Genomic DNA, 7,554 nt, shown 5'->3' with positions numbered 1-7,554 from the left:
GACTCAAAAGTGCCTAGAGTTTAGAAAGCACACACCTATGGTTATGTCTTATGTGGTGGAACCATCCAGAGATGGGAATATTGAACAAAAGGGGGAAGGAAAGAGTTGTCTCACATCACATGATATTTCTTTGCTCCTTGACTGCTACATTCTTCTGCCATGCCTTATCTCAACCACGCACAGAAACAATTGAACCAGGTGTGTATGGAACAAAACTTCCAAAACCATGTGCCAAAATGCTCTAGTATAATAAGGCCCTTGGGATCAGTTTGTATTACTGCAAAAACTGAGCATGGTAGCTCATACTTGTAATCTTGGTACACAATCAGTAGATAGGCAAAGAATTCAGAGTTCAAGGTCACCTCTGCCTGGAAGACATGAGACTATCTCAAAAAGTATCTTCCTTTTAACTTGTTTTCTCAGGTTTTACAGTGAGGAAAATTGTTTCTCTCTCTCTCTCTCTCTCTCTCTCTCTCACACACACACACACACACACACACACACACACACACACACACACACACCACCTTAACAATTAAACTGACAGTCAACATGGGTATTTTGAAAGTATGGCAGTCAACTTTGAGTTCAACCTTGAAGGGAGGAGAAGGATTTAAATAGTCTCAAGTTGCAATGAAGTTTTGACAAAGGAAGCCTTCTGATTCATGATGAAAACCCTCCAGAGTATTTTCATTCTTAGTTTTCACCCCAACTGTTACTCTGCTAGTGTTTACTACCAAATGATATGACTTTATTACAGAAGGAAAAATATGAGTGGATGTGTGTGGATGGGCCTGGAATCATGGCTGCCGAATGTCAGCATTTTATGTCAGAGCTAAAAGGCTGAGTCCCCAAGACTGAGAGTAAGAGGTAATGTAGAGACTTGAACACCGTGGAGCCAGTCCATGGACTTTCATCTTAGAACCCAAAGGATGGAGAATCAGATCTGATTTCCCTGACTGGCTTGATCTTTTGGAAGTCCTGTGCAGGTGGCCACAGTTGCTGTGGGTACTGTCATGAAAGAGAAAACTACTTTGTTGAGTTCTTAAATATGATCTAGAAAATATGACAACTCAACAATATACAAAAAATCCACTCTGGGTGTTTCTACAGCTCAAATGCTTCTGAAGGTCTCTACCTAGTAAGAGTAAAAATTGATATCTTACTAATATTGAAGATCAGGACCAATCTCTGGCTCTTCAGGTTTGAATTGATCAAATGATCACAGTGCATGTTCTATACTATGCATGTTCTACATAGGGTGGAACAGTTCTTGTTTTGGCTGGCCATTCTTATGCTTTCCCCATCTGAAGCTAATCACTTTTCTTTCTCATATAGTGATCCCAAATTAGATTCTTATTCAGGCAAGGAAGGAATCCTGCATTGGCTAAAGCAAACTTCATAACAGATTTATCATACAAGGTAGCTAATTATCAGCTTGGTTACTATGGTCCAGTTTTGTTACTATGTTTTAAGTATGTTCAACCCAAACAATACATTTAGCATTTAACTGAGTTAATCACAAAATCCAAGAGTTGTCAAAGAATTGACCTAGCTTTCACTTGACTAATAAAGAGAATGGGAGATGAAATTAAATATACCTCTATTAAAACCTTCTATTGACTGGGCTCTTTGACATTGTTCTTTCATTTGACAAGAGGAAAAAGGCATATGCACATACCTTTGTTTTATTTTTATATTTCTAAGTAATTAGAAAATCTGAATATTATTAGAATAGTCATAGCTATAAATTTAAGATTAAGAGAAATTCAATTTAATGATTTTTACTCCTAGGCTTTTACAAACTCAAGATTGACTTTTCTGTTTTTGTGTTTCCAACAGTCTTTCAAAATTCCCTTTTCTTAAGCCAGCAGTCATCAAGTTACTCTTAAACCCACACCAAGTGCTATTTAACATGGGAGACAGAAAGCCAGATAGGTCTTGGCTTTTGGTATCAGTAGTGTCTTTGTTGTGGAGAGATGTCAGTTCCCAAATTCTCTCTGCACTGTACAGACCTGTGTACCCTGGGCAGCTTTATAGGTCAAGCCCTGCTCCTCAGGGACTTATAGCAACTTGTAAATCCATGAGGAATTTTTTAGCAAAGTTCTAGTTCTTAGTTTATTCATGGATTAGGCTTGTAAGAGTGGATTCATTCTGAGGCCCTAATGAGCAGATTTTTTTTCACACTGTAAAGAACACTTCTCTATTTTCAACATTCAGCACACTATGGTTTTTGAATTTATGCTTTCAGTTATATCCCTCATTGACTTTGAAATCTTAAAAACTACTTACCATGGCTCCATTGAAAGCCTTTCTTTATGTAGCACCAGAAAAAGGAGACCCACAAAACTATTTCACATGAATGTGCTGCTCCAGCTTACTTCTAAGAATATTGGCTCTGCTCTTCCACCTAACCAGAAGTCAAGACAGCGGTCTCATAATGAAGCCATGTCTACTATTAGGGAAGGGGTGTGTGTGCATGTGCGTGGCATGTGTGTGTGTGTGTGTGTGTGTGTGTGTGTGTGTGTGACATGGCATTTCATGCTCATTGTCTCAGAATTGGGCTGAGGGTGTATTTTTAATTTTTTTCATTAGGAACAAAACAAAACCCAAAACTTGATTTGGACCTTCTCCAACAAAAAGTTTCTTCAGAATATTGTCCACAAAAGAAGCTTGGAAGTGCTAGTAGCCTATTTGCCCATGTACTGGCTAGTTTTGATCAACTTGACACAACTGGAGTTATCATAGAAAAAGGAGCCTCCCTTGAGGAAATGCCTCCATGAGACCCAGCTGTAAGGCATTTTCTCAATTAGTGATCAAGCGGGTAGGGCCCAGAATGTGTGGTGGCATCCCTGGACTGGTAATCATGGGTTCTATAAGAAAGCAAGCTGGGGCAAGCCACAGGAAGCAATCCAGTAAGCAACACCCCTCTGTGGCCTCTGCATCAGCCGTAAGTTACTGCCTTCAAGCCCTTACACTGTGTGAGTTCCAGTCCTGACTTCCTTTGGTGATGAACAGCAATGTGGAAGTATAAGCTGAATAAACCCTTTCCTCCCCAACTTGCTTCTTGGTCATGGTGTTTGTGCAGGAATACAAACTCTAAGATAAACTAGTACAGGGAGTGGGGTATTCCTGTGTCAGCCTGACCATATTTTTTGGAGGACTGTGGAAAGATTTTTGGAACTTTGAGCTCGAAGAGCTTTTGGGCTGTTAAGAGCTCTGTGGGATTGTTCTGTAGGAGCTTGGAAGATAAATGTTGAGAACAGTGCAAATGATGGAGGCTGAGCTTGTGAAATTTCATGGGAAAGATTAAAGACTCTTATCAGGACCATTGCTGTTTTGATTGTGAAGATTCTGTGGTTTTGGTTAGCTGGAGCTGAAGATTAACAAGGTATCAGAACTACTAAAGCAAAACCTTTGCATTACTGGGTTGATTGATGCTGGTTAGCTGGAGTTAAGAAATTAGCAGTGATTAAGAAGAGACCAGTATCACTAAAGTAAAATCTTCTGGGAAGTGTTTCCTGAGAAGGCAGAGAAGCTGTGTTCCACAGGCAGTCATGGTTGTACCTTGCGTTGGCAGTCAGACGTGGTAATGTACACGAGTTACACAGGTGGTTCTGGTTTTGAAACATGAAAGGGTAGCAGCTGATGCTTGGCCATGTGAGAGGCCAGGAGAGGCCATTGGTGAGGGTGCAGCCTCAGTGGCAGTTGAAGGCCCAGCCAGGACTGAAGGGGTCATGCAGAAGAAGTTGAAGCTTAGCACCATGAAAAGAACCCATGAGGTGCTATTTGTGAAAGTGCAGTCCAGTTGTAACAGAAAACAGCATTTTTTTTTGCAATACCAATACCATGAGATGACCACCAAGAACAGCAGCAGCAGTGGAGTACAGGCAACTGGAGCTTGGAAGACAACTGTGTGCTACAAAGAACAGAGTTAGAGAAGTGACCCAAGCCCTTGGAGGAGCCCAGAAGATTGTGAATGGATCCCAGACTACATTGGATAGTAAAAGTCTGATTTTGATTTTGATTGTGACTGTGCTCTGATTTTTTTCCTCTTGAAATAATAAAATATTTCAATGGAGCCCACAATTAAGAGAATTTGAATTGTAAAACGATTTTGAATTTCAAGAGATTGGATATTTTAAAAGGATTGAAATTTTAAAATGTAAGAATTTGTAAAGACTGGGACTTTTAAAGTTATTTAAATCTTGGGGATGAATAAGAAGTAAGGGTTGAGACTTAATATGATGTGCTTGTGTGTCATGTTGACAAGGGGTCAGTTGTGCTGGTTGGCTTTGTGTGTCAACTTGACACAGCTGGAGTTATCACAGAGAAAGGAGCCTCCCTCAAGGAAATGCTTCCATGAGATCCAGCTGTAAGGCATTTTCTCAATTAGTGATCAAGCTGGGAGGGCCCAGACTATTGTGGGTGGTGCCATCCCTGGGTTGGTGGTGTTGGGTTATATAAGAAAGTAAGCTAAGAAAGCCAGGGGAAGCAAGCCGGTAAGTAGCATCCCTTCATGGCCTCTGCATCAGCTACTACCTCCTAGTTCCTTCCCAGTGTGAGTTCCTGTCCTGACTTCCTTTGGGGATGAACAGCAATGGGGGAAGTGTAAGCTGAATATACCCTTTCCTCTCAAACTTGCTTCTTGGTCATGATGTTTGTGCAGGAATAGAAATCCTGACTAGAATAGCCGACTTGGCAAATAATGGTCTATGGTTGGTTTGGGTGAAGTCGTTTCACTGATTTCCAAGGGAATGTCACTGAATGGGTCCTCTGAATGTCTCCTCAGAACAGAAATTTGTGTGGGTTGTCAACACCTGTCTCTTTCTCTTCCACCCTTTACATGCTAATTCCCGGATCAAATGGGCTTGCAAGCGCATCGTGTTCTTCCTGAAACAGAACACAAGTCTTCTTAACCTGACAAGTTCACTGGTGTTTCCCAATTATACAACTCTCATTTTACAGGTGAGGGAACTTAGGTGCAGAGAAGGGAAGGGCATCACTGGACATTAAACTGCCCTCTGGCATTTGCCTGCATCTCACTCTTCTGACAAGTGGCTCAGCTGAGAAGTGAGCCAATATAATGTTTCACAGGGGTCAGAGTGAACACACATGTCTGGACAGTTTGTTCTCTTACTATATGCCCCTGAGTTTGCATTCATTGTTCTGCCAATACTGTCACAGGCATGGTATCTTAAGACAACATATGTTTGCATGTGGGGATTAGAAGTCTGACCAAAACCTGTCTAGAGTCTTTGGATTCAGGATGGAACAATCAAAGCAGCAGCTGGGTTATATTTTCTTGTGTGGCTTGATGGGAGAGGATCCTCTTCCAGGCTTACTCATGCTGTTGGCAGTGTGTTTCCTTGTGGCTGTAAATCTGAGCACCCTTAGCTTCTTTCTGGCCATTGACTGGAGCTCAACCTCCCATCCTTGCCGTCTGCATTTCATAACATGCCCACTTCCTCCTGTAAATCCAGAGGGATAGCAAGTCCTGGGTGAGATGGAGTTTTTCCTAATTTAATTATGGCAACACGCTGTAGGAGCAAGACATAGGTGATACCAAAACTCATGGAGAGATGATGCGAGGACCCAGATACTGTTCTGTCAGTCTCATTGGCAGTTGCTTTAGGATCTATCTGTAAAGCCCCAGACAAAGGACTCATTCTCTAAGAGGAGTAGGTTCTGGGTTGGTAATGTTTTCACTGTAGATTACTGTTAAGTTGAAAGTATATTTCTAGTGTTGCCTCTCAGAGTCTTGTCTCCCATATTTAATGACTCTATACCAGCTATTTCATGAAGATTCTATAAGCCAATATTTCAAATTTTGAACAAATGTAATCAAAGTAAGCAAGTCATTGGATGGCACCATTAGGATCCAGTTTTACTTTACTAGTAATGTGAAGGGGATAGAATTTTTTTTTGAGGGTGCAGTGGAACTTTATTGATGATATTCAAGAGAGAAGGGAGGGCTCCCTAGGCCCCTCCTGTTATTATGGGGTCTGGGATGGAATTGTGAGGGAGATGCTCAGTGTTGGGGGGTGAGATGGGATGGGGACTCCTCAGCAACTGAGGGCCTCTCTCTTGCTCTCAGTATCCTTGCTGAGCTGGGGTGGGTGGCCCAGGGTTTCTTACTCCTTGGAGGCCATGAGGTCCACCACCCTGTTGCTGTAGCCGTATTCATTGTCATACCAGGAAATGAGCTTTACAAAATTGTCGTTGAGAGCACTGCCAGCCCCAGAATCAAAGGTGGAAGAGTGGGAGTTGCTGTTGAAGTCGCAGGAGACAACCTGGTCCTCAGTGTAGCCCAGGATGCCCTTTAGTGGACCCTCGATGCCTGCTTCACCACCTTTTTGATGTCATCGTACTTGGCAGGTTTCTCCAGGCGGCATGTCAGATCCATAATGGATACATTGGGGGTAGGAACATGGAAGGCCATGCCAGTGAGTTTCTCATTCAGCTCTGGAATGACCTTGTCCACAGCCTTGGCAGCACCAGTGGATGCAGGGATGATGTTCTGGGCTGCCCCATGGCCATCACGCCACAACTTTCCAGAGGGGCCATCCACAGTCTTCTGAGTGGCAGTGATGGCATGGACTGTGGTCATGAGCCCTTCCACAATGCCAAAGTTGTCATGGATGACCTTGGCCAGGGGGACTAAGCAGTTGGTGGTGCAGGATACATTGCTGACAATCTTAAGGGAGTTGTCATATTTCTCGTGGTTCACGCCCATCACAAACATGGGGGCATCAGCTGAAGGAGTGGAAATGATGACCCTTTTGGCTTCACCCTTCAAGTGAGCCCCAGCCTTCTCCATGGTGGTGAAGACGCCAGGAGACCACGACATACTCAGCACCAGCATCACCCCATTTGATATTAGTGGGATCTCACTCCTGGAAGATGGTGATGGCTTCCCGTTGATGACAAGCTTCCCATTCTCAGCCTTGACTGTGCCCTTGAACTTGCCGTGGGTAGAGTCATACTGGAACATGTAGACCATGTAGTTGAGGTCAATGAAGGGGTCGTTGATGGCAACAATGTCCACTTTGTCACAAGAGAAGGCAGCCCTGGTAACCAGGCTCCCGATACGGCCAAATCTGTTCACACCGACCTTCACCATCTTGTCTATGAGAAGAGGCTGGCCCTGCACGAGAAGATGCGACTGTCTCTGGAACAGGGAGGAGCAGAGAGCCGGGGATAGAATTTTTGATGCTTTAGACTTTGCATTTAAATTTTTCTTTAAAAAAAATAAATGAGCCGACTTCGGGTATTTAGCGGGAGTCCCAAACTGGCGGATCCCTGCCCACAGCAGCTCTCTGCTCCCAAACTCCATGGGAGAGAGCCCTCACCACCTGGTCAGGTGGGCACTCCTGAGGCTGCAGAGTGGAAGAGACCACCAACACTGCCCACCCCTGCCCATATCCCTGGCCCAAGAGGAAACTGTATACGGCCTCTGGGTTCCCGTGGGGGAGGGCCCAGGAGCAGCAGGTCCGCTGCGTCTGAGACACCGCCGGAACATGAAGGGACCGAACAGATAAACAGTTCTCTGCA

The 7,554-nt window shown here is 43.7% G+C and overlaps 1 pseudogene; it reads right to left on the bottom strand.

Moving 5' to 3' along the window:
- Positions 1-6,134: 6,134 nt before the first annotated feature.
- LOC108350170 (glyceraldehyde-3-phosphate dehydrogenase pseudogene) lies at positions 6,135-7,124 on the bottom strand (annotated as a pseudogene).
- Positions 7,125-7,554: the final 430 nt, after the last annotated feature.

This window comes from Rattus norvegicus, chromosome 2 (assembly GCF_021556685.1).
Source record: "Rattus norvegicus strain SHRSP/BbbUtx chromosome 2, alternate assembly SHRSP_T2T, whole genome shotgun sequence".
Classification (NCBI taxonomy): domain Eukaryota; kingdom Metazoa; phylum Chordata; class Mammalia; order Rodentia; family Muridae; genus Rattus; species Rattus norvegicus.
Note: the sequence above shows the minus strand (reverse complement) of the source record. Positions and strands in the feature narration are given on the sequence as shown.